Source organism: Hyla sarda, chromosome 5 (assembly GCF_029499605.1).
Source record: "Hyla sarda isolate aHylSar1 chromosome 5, aHylSar1.hap1, whole genome shotgun sequence".
Classification (NCBI taxonomy): Eukaryota; Metazoa; Chordata; class Amphibia; order Anura; family Hylidae; genus Hyla; species Hyla sarda.
Genome location: NC_079193.1, coordinates 78,956,201 through 78,971,050, shown reverse-complemented (window position 1 = coordinate 78,971,050; position 14,850 = coordinate 78,956,201). Strand labels below are relative to the sequence as shown.

Here is a 14,850-nt window from a genome sequence, read left to right as displayed (position 1 = left end):
GGCTTATACTCGAGTGAACTCTCCACCCGCAGTGGTCTTCAACCTGCGGACCTCCAGAGGTTTCAAAACTACAACTCCCAGCAAGCTTGGGCAGCCATCGGCTGTCCGGGCTTGCTGGGAGTTGTAGTTTTGAAACCTCCGGAGGTCCGCAGGTTGAAGACCACTGCGGCCTTCGACATCATCCAGCCCCCTCTCACCCCCCTTTAGTTCTGTACAATACTCACCTCCGCTCGGCGCTGGTCCGGTGCTGCAGGACTGTCCGGTGAAGAGGTCGTCCGGTGGAATAGTGGTTCCGGGCTGCTATCTTCACCGGGGAGGCCTCTTCTAAGCGCTTCGGGCCCGGCCCCAGAATAGTCACGTTGCCTTGACAACGACGCAGAGGTATGTTCATTGCCAACGTACTTCTGCGTCATTGTCAAGGCAACACCTCTATTCTGGGCCCGAAGCGCGGAGAAGAGGCGCCCCCGGTGAAGATAGCAACCCGGAACCACTATCCCACCGGACGACCTACTCACCGGACAGCCCTGCAGCACCGGACCAGCGCCGAGCGGAGGTGAGTACTGTACAGAACTAAAGGGGGTGAGAGGGGGCTGGATGATGTCGAAGGCCGCAGTGGTCTTCAACCTGCGGACCTCCGGAGGTTTCAAAACTACAACTCCCAGCAAGCCCGGACAGCCGATGGCTGACCGGGCTTGCTGGGAGTTGTAGTTTTGAAACCTCTGGAGGTCCGCAGGTTGAAGACCACTGCGGGCGGATGATGACAAGAGGATGATGAAGGGGGGTGTGGGATGATGACAAGAGGATGATGAAGGGGGGTGTGGGATGATGAAGGGGGGTGGGGATGATGACAAGGGGATGATGAAGGGGGAGGTGTGGGATGATTACAAGGGAATGATGAAGGGGGGTGGGGATGATGACAAGGGGATGATGAAGGGGGGATGTGTGGGATGATGACAAGGGGATGATGACAGGTGATGATGATGAGGGTCTGGATGATGACAGGCGGTGATGATGATGAGGATGTTAATGACGGGTCTGGATGATGACAGGGGGGGATGATGTATTTCCCACCCTAGGCTTATACTCGAGTCAATAACTTTTCCTGGGATTTTGGGTTGAAATTAGGGGTCTCGGCTTATACTCGGGTCGGCTTATACTCGAGTATATACGGTATACATCTTATTACTGAATAACCCAATATTTATTTTACATCTTATTACTGGATAACCCAATATTTATTATACATCTTATCACTGGATAACCCAATATTTATTATACATCTTATTACTGGATAACCCGATATTTATTATACATCTTATCACTGGATAACCCAATATTTATTATACATCTTATCACTTGATAACCCAATATTTATTATACATCTTATCACTAGATAACCCAATATTTATTATACATCTTATCACTGGATAACCTAATATTTATTATACATCTTATTACTGGATAACCCAATATTTATTATACATCTTATCACTGGATAACCCAATATTTATTATACATCTTATTACTGAATAACCCAATATTTATTATACATCTTATTACTGGATAACCCAATATTTATTATACATCTTATTACTGGATAACCCAATATTTATGATACATCTTATTACTGGATAACCTGATATTTATTATACATCTTATTACTGGATAACCTGATATTTATTATACATCTTATTACTGGATAACCCGATATTTATTATACATCTTATTACTGGATAACCCAATATTTATTATACATCTTATTACTGGATAACCCAATATTTATGATACATCTTATTACTGGATAACCTGATATTTATTATACATCTTATTACTGGATAACCCGATATTTATTATACATCTTATTACTGGATAACCCAATATTTATTATACATCTTATCACTGGATAACCCAATATTTATTATACATCTTATCACTGAATAACCCAATATTTATTATACATCTTATCACTGGATAACCCAATATTTATTATACATCTTATCACTGAATAACCCAATATTTATGATACATCTTATCACTGAATAACCCAATATTTATGATACATCTTATCACTGGATCCACGATCATTACCTCCGATCCTATGACCCCTATAATGACCGATATACATTTCTCATAAAGAGGGCTTTGCTCCTATCGTTACTGCTCAAACTCGCTTCAGCTCTTTCTACAGGATCCAACGTAACAGCTAGACAGCTCTGACAGGGATATGCTACGTGACACAGCTACCTGATCAGCACAGGAGAGATGTCACCTCCCGGACATGGATGTTAATGCAGCACGGTATACGTGCCCCTCTCCTTGTGTGCACAGGTGGGACTTCCACCCTGACTCTTGACCCCACTTATTGAAACCTTATGTAAGCCATTAGCCGAGCAGATAGAGCATCAAAAAAAAATGGCGTGAATGATGAGACGAGAGTGTGCATGCAGCTAGCCTGCATCCGTGTGTGCTCAATGTAGATGCTGCCAGTATCGATGCCCGTGCTCGTGTTGTGAAACTGATCCACGATTGTTGGCTCAGCCAGCCTCTCCCTCTCTCTCTATTGAGTTGCTATTTTTAGCAAATCCTACAGGGCTGTGATCACATCTTTCTCTCCCTCCCATCCTCACCCATCCTTTCCCTCTCTATCTGCGGATTTCAAAACATCATTGAGTCTTGTCTCCAGCTCCGCAGTGCTCCTGTAACCTGGGATCACAGGCTGCAGCACTTAAAACTACTTTAGCTCTTCTCCCGCTCACTCCTTCTATTTCGCGTAGTCTCTTCGTTGAACATGGATGATGTGGATGTATTAGGAAGTTCACTAACAAGCTACTGAATTAGCGGAAAGGTAAGATGTTCTATATGCAACATAGCACAGCTCAGGGACTACTACTGCTATTACCCTAGTGCAGTGTTTCCCAACCAGGGTGCCTCCAGCTGTTGCAAAACTACATCTCCCAGCATGCCCGGACAGCCGAAGGCTGTCCGGGCAAGCTGGGAGATGTAGCTTTGCAACAGCTGGAGGCACCCTGGTTGGGAAACACTGCCCTAGTGACTGGACAGCACCAGGTCATTGCATGGACATCAAATTGCACTTTCTATGACATTACGGGGAGGTCACCAAGTTCATCAACTACAGAATGTTCTGGCATGAACAGAACCAAGATCCTTGCTGGATTTTTACTCAATTAGTTATTTTGCAAATCTTATGTAATTAAAGTTATTATTAATATTTTTTGTGTTATTATTTTTGTTATTCATATTTTTGCCATTATTATTGTTATTATTGCTATTTTATTGTTGTTGTTGTTATTATTATTATTATTTTTGGTATTCATATTTTTACCATTATTATTGTAATTATTGATATTTTGTTGCTATTATTATTATTAAGGGTATTAATATTTTGCCATTATTATTGTTATTATTGCTATTTTATTGTTATTATTATTATTATTATCATTATTATTTTTGGTATTCATATTTTTTGCCATTATCATAGTTATTATTGATATTTAGTTGCTATTATTGTTATTATTATTATTATTCATATTTTTACCATTATTATCGTAATTATTGATATTTTGTTGTTGTTGTTATTATTATTATTTTTGGTATTAATATTTTTGCCATCATTATTGATATTTTGTTGCTATTATTGTTATTATTGGTATTAATATTTTTGTCATTATTATTGCAATTATTGATATTTTGTTGTTGTTCTTCTTCTTATTATTGTTATTATTATTATTATAAATAATAATTTTTGCTATTTGCTATTTTTTTTTCTTTTTTCTTTTAATTCAAAAAGTTATAATTAACTAAAAGTGATCAGGCTGATAAACCTGTACTCATGTTTGTATGGAAATGTCAGGGTAGGGAGTTCTGAGCCAGTGTTTCCCCACCAGGGTGCCTCCAGCTGTTGCAAAAGCTCCTAGCATGCCTGGACAGCCTTCAGCAGGCATGACTTGGAATACACATTCTACTTTCATTGCTCGAGTCAGTGTTTCCCCACCAGGGTGCCTCCAGCTGTTGCAAAAGCTCCTAGCATGCCTGGACAGCCTTCAGCAGGCATGACTTGGACTACACATTCTACTTTCATTGCTCGTGTTAGTGTTTCCCAACCAGGGTGCCTCCAGCTGTTGCAAAACTGCAACTACAAGCATGCCCGGACAACCTTCGGCTGTCCGGGCATGCTGGTAGTTGTAGTTTTGCAACAGCTGGGGGCACCCTGGTTGGGAAACATTGCCCTGAATGTGTATTCCAAGTCACGCCTGCATTTAAAGATCAAATATGGTTCTGTCTAATGTCTCACAATGGGCTTTTGTGGTCAGGCACTGCCGTATAGCCAAATAGAACGGCCCCTTAAGTTACAATATTAACCGTTATCGAGATGTCCATTGTAAGTTAAAAATAATGTTACATGGTACTGAAGCCCTAAACTGTCATAACCAAAATTGAGATTAATGGAAAATACCAATACACAACAAATAAATAAATAAATAAACAAACAAATAAATAACTAAATAAACAATGAAAGAAAGAATGAAAGGAAGAAAGAAAGAAATAATAGAAAAGTTAATCCTACATAAATAAGTCAGCAATTGATTTACAACTTCCAGAAGCTGTTTTAATGTCAAGGACAGGAGCCTCTTTGGGGTCCTGTACAGTATACAGGGTACCAGATAAAAAAAGAGCTTAGTAAGCAGCTGAATGTGGCACAGGTAAAAACCGCTATAGTACTGCACTATACTATAGGGTGGCACTACTTGACAGCCAATCAGTGCATGTATTTAGTAATACAGGTGTTTTACCAGTAAAATAACCACTGGTTGGATTATTAAAGGGGTACTCCCGTGGAAAACTTTTATTTTATTTTTTTTTAAATCAACTGGTGCCAGAAAGTTAAACAGATTTGTAAATTACTTCTATTAAAAAATCTTAATCCTTACAGTACTTTTTAGGGGCTGTATACTAAAGAGAAATCCCAAAAAGAAATGCATTTCCTCTGATGTCATGACCACAGTGCTCTCTGCTGACCTCTGTTGTCCATTTTAGGAACTGTCCAGAGCAGGAGAAAATCCCCATTGCAAACATATGCTGCTCTGGACAGTTCCTAAAATGGACAGCAGAGTTCAGCAGAGAGCACTGTGGTCATGACATCAGAGGAAATGCATTTCTTTTTTGAATTTCTCTTTAGTATACAGCCCCTAAAAAGTACTGGAAGGATTAAAATTTTTAATAGAAGTGATTTACAAATCTTTTTTCTTTCTGGCACCAGTTGATTAAAAAAAAAAAGTTTTCCACGGGAGTACCCCTTTAAGCCAATTGTGTGATTGGCTCAATGATCCAACCAATGGTCATTTACTGGACACAGGTCTCAATTCTGGAATGTCTGTGTTGAATATTACATGTGATTTTAAATAACAATGGCCTGAGAAATATCAGTTACTGGCAAAAATATTATAACCTAAGGCCATTGTAACTTGAGAGACCACTGCGATTAACAACTACTTGTTGTTCAATGACATCATACCCTGGTTCATTGGTTTAGTGAAAAACAAATCAATGTTCAGGCCCAAGAAAGGCAGCAGTAAGTGATATGTGATCATATGTAATTAAATCTTCCACTAGGGAGCCAGAGAGGGACTAGTAGGTAGGAAACAGGTGGAACTCTTTCCCTTGAACATGTAATTTCTGCTATTATTTTACAAATAAATTAACTGGTGCTGAGAAGGGCGCCTGTGTTTCTGACTTCCTACTTACTATATCTGTCATGTACTAAAATATTTTCTTATGCAATGCTTGGTATAATTGTACCCATGTTAAGAACATATGTTCATGTTTATACAAAGCGGCCATATGAGGATTGAAATTTTTCTATGCAGTATTGACATTAAATCATACATATATATATATATATATATATATAGAGAGAGAGAGAGAGAGAGAGAGAGAAAGAGAGAGAGAGACAAAATAATTAATTCTATATATTGATTATTAGTCAATTATTTATTAATTTCATATTAATATCTATCTATACAAAGGAAGATAGCAGCACTCCAATTCACATGGAAAATGTGTATGGCTTTATTCAGCAAACATCAGAGCAACATTTCGGCCATCTCACACGCCCATTGTCTGCTTGACAGTGGTGGTGTGAGATGGCCAAAATGTCGTTCTGATGTTTCATGAATAAAGCCATACACATTTTCCACATGAATTGGAGTGCTGCTGTCTCCCTTTGTTTGGATATGTTTGGGACTTTCTGAGACCAAAGTCTACCTACAGCTTGTACCTTTGTGAATAATCACCGTTATAAGTGCTGCCCAACTTCTGGAATTCTATCTATCTATCTACAGTATCTCATATCTATCTTTCTATCTTCTTAGTTCCCATATTCTTTTTGTATATACGCTTTTTACTGTTTCAGCTTAATAACAATCAATTTTGCTGTATGCAAACACATAGTAGGATATGCTATTGCATATAGAAAAAAGTATATATCGCAAAGCATTTTTGATTTATAAAGTATATGATAAACAAATCCTACTGTATAGCATAACGCAGCATCCATTTTTTGTTAATAAATATGTTTTTATTCTCTTCAAGAGTTTAAAGTGTATACTTTAAGTATAAACCCAAACACATGGTAAACTGTCTGCCATCAACTTCCTTACAACACAGTCAAAAAAGGTCATATAAATGAAAGGTCTCTTTGTTTTGTCATTCATTTTACCACCATTCTTATCTCTTGTAGTACTTTTGTAGTACAGATTGTTGGGCACATTTTATCATTCTAATAGGAAATGTTCAATCTGAAAATGGCCAATTGTTTAAATCAAGTTTTTATGTTAAACATATTTTTTCTGAATTTGAAGTGATATTATTTTCAATCTTCTCCATTTTGCTATTTATATTTTAAAATAATTCTGAAATATTGTTGTTCTCTATCTACCCACTAAGCCTAATAATAAGCACTTCCTGTTGTTACGCCGAGCGCTCCGGGTTCCCGCTCCTCCCCGGAGCGCTCGCTTCACCTCCTCCGCTGCAGCGCCCCGGTCACGTCCTCTGACCCGGGGCGCTGCGATCCTGCTGCTAGCCGGGATGCGATTCGCGATGCGGGTAGCGCCCGCTCGCGATGCGCACCCCGGCTCTCCTACCTGACTCGCTCCCCGTCTGTTCTGTCCCGGCGCGCGCGGCCCCGCTCCCTAGGGCGCGCGCGCGCCGGGTCTCTGCGATTTAAAGGGCCACTGCGCCGCTGATTGGCGCAGTGGTTCCAATTAGAGTTATCACCTGTGCACTCCCTATATTACCTCACTTCCCTTGCACTCCCTTGCCGGATCTTGTTGCCTTAGTGCCAGTGAAAGCGTTCCTTGTGTGTCCCTTGCCAGTGTTTCCAGACCTTCTGCCGTTGCCCCTGACTACGATCCTTGCTGCCTGCCCCGACCTTCTGCTACGTCCGACCTTGCTTCTGCCTACTCCCTTGTACCGCGCCTATCTTCAGCAGCCAGAGAGGTGAGCCGTTGCTAGTGGATACGACCTGGTCACTACCGCCGCAGCAAGACCATCCCGCTTTGCGGCGGGCTCTGGTGAAAACCAGTAGTGGCTTAGAACCGGTCCACTAGCACGGTCTACGCCAATCCCTCTCTGGCACAGAGGGTCCACTACCTGCCAGCCGGCATCGTGACAGTAGATCCGGCCATGGATCCCGCTGAAGTTCCTCTGCCAGTTGTCGCTGACCTCACCACGGTGGTCGCCCAGCAGTCACAACAGATTGCGCAACAAGGCCAACAGCTGTCTCAACTGACCGTTATGCTACAACAGTTGCTACCACAGCTTCAGCAGTCATCTCCTCCGCCAGCTCCTGCACCTCCTCCGCAGCGAGTGGCCGCTCCTGGGATACGCTTATCCTTGCCGGATAAATTTGATGGGGACTCTAAGTTTTGCCGTGGCTTCCTTTCCCAATGTTCCCTGCATCTGGAGATGATGTCGGACCTGTTTCCCACTGAAAGGTCTAAGGTGGCTTTCGTAGTCAGTCTTCTGTCCGGAAAAGCCCTGTCATGGGCCACACCGCTCTGGGACCGCAATGACCCCGTCACTGCCTCAGTACACTCCTTCTTCTCGGAAATCCGAAGTGTCTTTGAGGAACCTGCCCGAGCCTCTTCTGCTGAGACTGCCCTGTTGAACCTGGTCCAGGGTAATTCTTCCGTTGGCGAGTATGCCGTACAATTCCGTACACTTGCTTCAGAATTGTCCTGGAATAATGAGGCCCTCTGCGCGACCTTCAAAAAAGGCCTATCCAGCAACATTAAAGATGTTCTGGCCGCACGAGAAATTCCTGCTAATCTACATGAACTTATTCACCTAGCCACTCGCATTGACATGCGTTTTTCTGAAAGGCGTCAGGAACTCCGCCAAGATATGGACTCTGTTCGCACGAGGCGTTTCGTCTCCTCGGCTCCTCTCTCCTCTGGTCCCCTGCAATCTGTTCCTGTGCCTCCCGCCGTGGAGGCTATGCAGGTCGACCGGTCTCGCCTGACACCTCAAGAGAGGACACGACGCCGTATGGAGAACCTCTGCCTGTACTGTGCTAGTACCGAACACTTCCTGAGGGATTGTCCTATCCGTCCTCCCCGCCTGGAAAGACGTACACTGACTCCGCACATAGGTGAGACAGTCCTTGATGTCTACTCTGCTTCTCCACGTCTTACTGTGCCTGTGCGGATGTCTGCTTCTGCCTTCTCCTTCTCTACAGTGGCCTTCTTGGACTCTGGTTCTGCAGGAAATTTTATTTTGGCCTCTCTCGTCAACAGGTTCAACATCCCAGTGACCAGTCTCGCCAGACCCCTCTACATCAATTGTGTAAATAATGAAAGATTGGACTGTACCATACGTTTCCGCACGGAGCCCCTTCTTATGAGCATCGGATCTCATCATGAGAGGATTGAACTTTTGGTCCTCCCCAATTGCACCTCGGAGATTCTCCTTGGACTTCCCTGGCTTCAACTTCATTCCCCAACCCTGGATTGGTCCACTGGGGAGATCAAGAGTTGGGGGTCCTCTTGTTCCAAGAACTGTCTAAAACCGGTTCCCAGTAACCCTTGCCGTAACTCTGTGGTTCCTCCAGTAACCGGTCTCCCCAAGGCCTATATGGACTTCGCGGATGTTTTCTGCAAAAAACAAGCTGAGACTCTACCTCCTCACAGGCCTTATGATTGCCCTATCGACCTCCTCCCGGGTACTACACCACCCCGGGGCAGAATTTATCCTCTCTCTGCCCCAGAGACTCTTGCCATGTCCGAATACGTCCAGGAGAATCTAAAAAGGGGCTTTATCCGTAAATCCTCCTCTCCTGCCGGAGCCGGATTTTTCTTTGTCTCCAAAAAAGATGGCTCCCTACGTCCTTGCATTGACTACCGCGGTCTTAATAAAATCACGGTTAAGAACCGCTACCCCTTACCCCTCATCTCTGAACTCTTTGATCGCCTCCAAGGTGCCCACATCTTCACTAAATTGGACTTAAGAGGCGCCTATAACCTCATCCGCATCAGAGAGGGGGACGAGTGGAAAACGGCATTTAACACCAGAGATGGACACTTTGAGTATCTGGTCATGCCCTTTGGACTGTGCAATGCCCCTGCCGTCTTCCAAGACTTTGTCAATGAAATTTTTCGTGATCTATTATACTCCTGTGTTGTGGTATATCTGGACGATATCCTAATTTTTTCTGCCAATCTAGAGGAACACCGCCGGCATGTCCGTATGGTTCTTCAGAGACTTCGTGACAACCAACTCTATGCCAAAATTGAGAAATGTCTGTTTGAATGCCAATCTCTTCCTTTTCTAGGATATTTGGTCTCTGGCCTGGGACTACAGATGGATCCAGACAAACTCTCTGCCGTCTTAAATTGGCCACGCCCCTCCGGACTCCGTGCTATCCAACGCTTTTTGGGGTTCGCCAATTATTACAGGCAATTTATTCCACATTTTTCTACCATTGTGGCTCCTATCGTGGCTTTAACCAAGAAAAATGCTGATCCCAAGTCCTGGCCTCCTCAAGCAGAAGACTCCTTTAAACAACTCAAGTCTGCCTTTTCTTCGGCTCCCGTGCTCTCCAGACCTGACCCTTCCAAACCCTTCCTATTGGAGGTTGATGCCTCCTCAGTAGGAGCTGGAGCTGTTCTTCTACAAAAAAATCCTTCCGGGCATGCTGTCACTTGTGGTTTTTTCTCTAGGACCTTCTCTCCAGCGGAGAGGAACTACTCCATCGGGGATCGAGAACTTCTAGCCATTAAATTAGCACTTGAGGAATGGAGGCATCTGCTGGAGGGATCAAGATTTCCTGTTATTATCTACACCGACCACAAGAACCTCTCCTACCTCCAGTCGGCCCAACGGCTGAATCCTCGCCAGGCCCGGTGGTCTCTGTTCTTTGCCCGATTTAATTTTGAGATTCACTTTCGTCCTGCCGATAAGAACATTAGAGCCGATGCTCTCTCTCGTTCCTCGGATGCCTCAGAAGTTGATCTCCCTCCGCAACACATCATTCCACCTGACTGCCTGATCTCCACTTCTCCTGCCTCCATCAGACAGACTCCTCCAGGAAAGACCTTTGTTTCTCCACGCCAACGCCTCGGAATCCTCAAATGGGGTCACTCCTCCCATCTCGCAGGTCATGCGGGCATCAAGAAATCTGTGCAACTCATCTCCCGCTTCTATTGGTGGCCAACTCTGGAGACGGATGTTGGGGACTTTGTGCGAGCCTGCACGATCTGTGCCCGGGATAAGACTCCTCGCCAGAAGCCCGCTGGTTTTCTTCATCCTCTGCCTGTCCCCGAACAGCCTTGGTCTCTGATTGGTATGGATTTTATTACTGATTTACCCCCTTCCCGTGGCAACACCGTTATTTGGGTGGTCGTTGATCGATTCTCCAAAATGGCACATTTCATTCCTCTTCCTGGTCTTCCTTCTGCGCCTCAGTTGGCTAAACAATTTTTTGTACACATTTTTCGTCTTCACGGGTTGCCTACGCAGATTGTCTCGGATAGAGGGGTCCAATTCGTGTCTAAATTCTGGAGAGCTCTCTGTAAACAACTCAAGATTAAATTAAATTTTTCCTCTGCATATCATCCCCAGTCCAATGGACAAGTAGAAAGAATTAACCAGATCCTGGGTGATTATTTGCGACATTTTGTTTCCTCCCGCCAGGATGACTGGGCAGATCTCCTTCCATGGGCCGAATTCTCGTATAACTTCAGGGTCTCTGAATCTTCCTCCAAATCCCCATTTTTCGTGGTGTACGGCCGTCACCCTCTTCCCCCCCTCCCTACCCCCTTGCCCTCTGGTCTGCCCGCTGTGGATGAAATTTCTCGTGACCTTTCCATTATATGGAGAGAGACCCAAAATTCTCTCTTACAGGCTTCTTCACGCATGAAGAGGTTCGCGGATAAGAAAAGAAGAGCTCCCCCCGTTTTTTCCCCTGGAGACAAGGTATGGCTCTCCGCTAAATATGTCCGCTTCCGTGTCCCTAGCTACAAGTTGGGACCACGCTATCTTGGTCCTTTCAAAATTCTGTGTCAAATTAATCCTGTCTCTTATAAACTTCTTCTTCCTCCTTCTCTTCGTATCCCTAATGCCTTTCACGTCTCTCTTCTCAAACCACTCATCCTCAACCGTTTTTCTCCCAAATCTGTTCCTCCCACTCCTGTTTCCGGCTCCTCGGACGTCTTCTCGGTCAAGGAGATTTTGGCTGCCAAAAAGGTCAGAGGAAAAAATTTTTTTTTAGTAGACTGGGAGGGTTGTGGTCCTGAAGAGAGATCCTGGGAACCTGAGGACAACATCCTTGACAAAAGTCTGCTCCTCAGGTTCTCAGGCTCCAAGAAGAGGGGGAGACCCAAGGGGGGGGGTACTGTTACGCCGAGCGCTCCGGGTTCCCGCTCCTCCCCGGAGCGCTCGCTTCACCTCCTCCGCTGCAGCGCCCCGGTCACGTCCTCTGACCCGGGGCGCTGCGATCCTGCTGCTAGCCGGGATGCGATTCGCGATGCGGGTAGCGCCCGCTCGCGATGCGCACCCCGGCTCTCCTACCTGACTCGCTCCCCGTCTGTTCTGTCCCGGCGCGCGCGGCCCCGCTCCCTAGGGCGCGCGCGCGCCGGGTCTCTGCGATTTAAAGGGCCACTGCGCCGCTGATTGGCGCAGTGGTTCCAATTAGAGTTATCACCTGTGCACTCCCTATATTACCTCACTTCCCTTGCACTCCCTTGCCGGATCTTGTTGCCTTAGTGCCAGTGAAAGCGTTCCTTGTGTGTCCCTTGCCAGTGTTTCCAGACCTTCTGCCGTTGCCCCTGACTACGATCCTTGCTGCCTGCCCCGACCTTCTGCTACGTCCGACCTTGCTTCTGCCTACTCCCTTGTACCGCGCCTATCTTCAGCAGCCAGAGAGGTGAGCCGTTGCTAGTGGATACGACCTGGTCACTACCGCCGCAGCAAGACCATCCCGCTTTGCGGCGGGCTCTGGTGAAAACCAGTAGTGGCTTAGAACCGGTCCACTAGCACGGTCTACGCCAATCCCTCTCTGGCACAGAGGGTCCACTACCTGCCAGCCGGCATCGTGACACCTGTTCTGTAGAGAAAACTTTTTAGCAGTCTAACACTGCTAAACACTAGGGTGTAGGTTCTCCAGGATCCATAATTTAGAGTAGGTAATGGTCTTTTGATGATGGTCACATCTCATCTCCTTCCCTTCCCTGCACAATGTCCTCTGCACAGGTCGCAGAGCATGCTAAGAAAACTTTTCCATAGAAGCCAACAAAATTCCTCCAAAATTCTTTCCTGTGTCAATGTAGCTGCTGTAAAGCATATTTCTAAATGCCATTGAAGGGGTACTCTGCCGAAAAACATCATATCCCCTATCCAAAGGATAGGGGATAAGATGTCTGTTCGTGGGGGTCCCGCTGCTGGGGACCCCCGCGATCTCAGAGCCGGCAGCAGCGGCATCCAGAACACGGAAGCTTGGAGTTTCCATGTTCATGACATCACGCCACGGCCCCCTCCATTCATGTCTGTGGAAGGGGGCATGATGGCTACTACATAGCCATCATGCCCCCTCCCATAGACATGAATGGAGGGGGTGTGGAAGCTGTAGTCTCTAGTCATCTGGAACAGAGAGGAGTTCGCTCCATGCACTACGACTAGGGTGCCACGCTAAAGATCGCGAGAATCCCCAGCGACGGGATCCCCGTGATCAGACATCTTATCACCTATCCAAAGGATAGGGGATAAGATGTTTTTCGTCGGAGTACCTCTTTAACGGAGCAATGCAGAAGCTCAGGCAATATGGCTGCCCCCAAAATAATGTCCAAAAATAAATAAAAGAAAATACAAACAGCAAGTAGGAACAGATTAGAAAAAAGAGCATATTTTATTATCTGGTTCTAATGAGTAAAAAAAAAGAAGAGTAGGTGACACATTAGCCCTGATTTACTAAGAGTGTCGGGTTATTTTCTGAGTGTTATTTTTTTCCCAGACTATTTTTTCTCACACGTATTTATCATTGTTTCACACATGTTGGGACCCCAGAGCTGTCCAGAGGATTTTATAAATTAAGGTATAGGTTTTAGTATATAATATACTTTGACTAATGTAATGGTAGTATTATTGACATAAAATAGAAGTAAAATAGAATGGAAAAAATAGAAATAGAAAATGTTGTTAAATAAATACTATTGATAAGTGTTTAATGCCACCTTTTTCATAAATAGATTTACTCTAACTTTATTAAGATTTTTTCGGTTACATAACAATAAACAAACAAAACATAATACAGACAAATACAGATAGCCATCCTATAGATAATGAACTGAAATGCAGTTGGTCAACCTATACACACTAAACTAATCAACTCTACTTTACATCTACCCACTACCCTCCCAGCATTACCTAACTACACCCAGATTAACCTTGATCTCTGTTCAAGAAAGAAAAATGACGAAAAGAAAAAAAATTAGAACACCCTGATACCCAAAGGAAGAAGGAAAAAAATTGTAAATAAATATAGAAAGAACAAAACAAAATATACAAGTAACCCCTCTCCTCTCTCTTAGTCTATTACCCCCCACAACAACTCAGGAATCCTGGGGAATAAATAAACTTTATCCCCTCTCCCCACACTTTCCAAAAGCCTTCAAAGCTATCACTCATCTTTGCTATTTTTTTCCTCCACCCGCATAATGAACTGCACTTCTTCGAACCATTCCACTAATGAGGATACCACAGGCAACTTCCAGTGCCTAGGAATTACCATTCTCCCTGCTGCAATTAAAATTTTCAACACGTCTTTCTCATGGAGTGTCTGGGAGCCCTGGAAGAGGGACAACAAAGAAATCATTGGTGAATTTTCCAACATTCTTCCTGAAAACTGCCTATAGACACTAATAATTTATCCCAAAACATTTTAATAATTTATCCCAAAACATTTTAATTTCAGAGCAGCTCCACCAAAAGTGCAAACATGTCCCTTTCTCCTCCATACATCTCCAACATCTGTCTGTTCTGCATACATCCTGTGCACATTTACTGTGTAAAGATACCATTGGGAAACTATTTTATAAAAATTTTTCTTTTATACAGGGAGATGATGACTTACCATACAAACAACTACATATTTGCAGAATCTCCCTTTCAGAAAATGCCACTTCCAAATTTCTCTCCCAGTAATCAAAAATCTGGCCCTTCTATTATTGCTCCATGCTAACAGAAACTTATATAATTCTGACAGGGCCCCCTTTTCTGTCTCCCTAGAGAGAACTAAGTTGTCAAATTTCGTTAGCTCCCTTCTCTCAGTAATAGCCCACA

General features: G+C 44.2%; 1 protein-coding gene across 8 annotated transcripts in view; it reads left to right on the top strand.

Moving 5' to 3' along the window:
- Positions 1-2,432: 2,432 nt before the first annotated feature.
- HDAC9 (histone deacetylase 9) overlaps positions 2,433-14,850 on the top strand; it is a 656,589-nt gene continuing 644,171 nt past the window's right edge. For 4 of the 8 annotated variants that reach the window (XM_056519738.1, XM_056519739.1, XM_056519740.1 and 1 more), the window contains exon 1: positions 2,437-2,845. The gene's annotated coding sequence lies outside the window, so the exon portion shown is untranslated. Of the gene's footprint in view, positions 2,846-14,850 lie in introns of all 8 variants that reach the window. The other 4 variants (XM_056519745.1, XM_056519746.1, XM_056519737.1 and 1 more) reach the window with 3 other exon arrangements.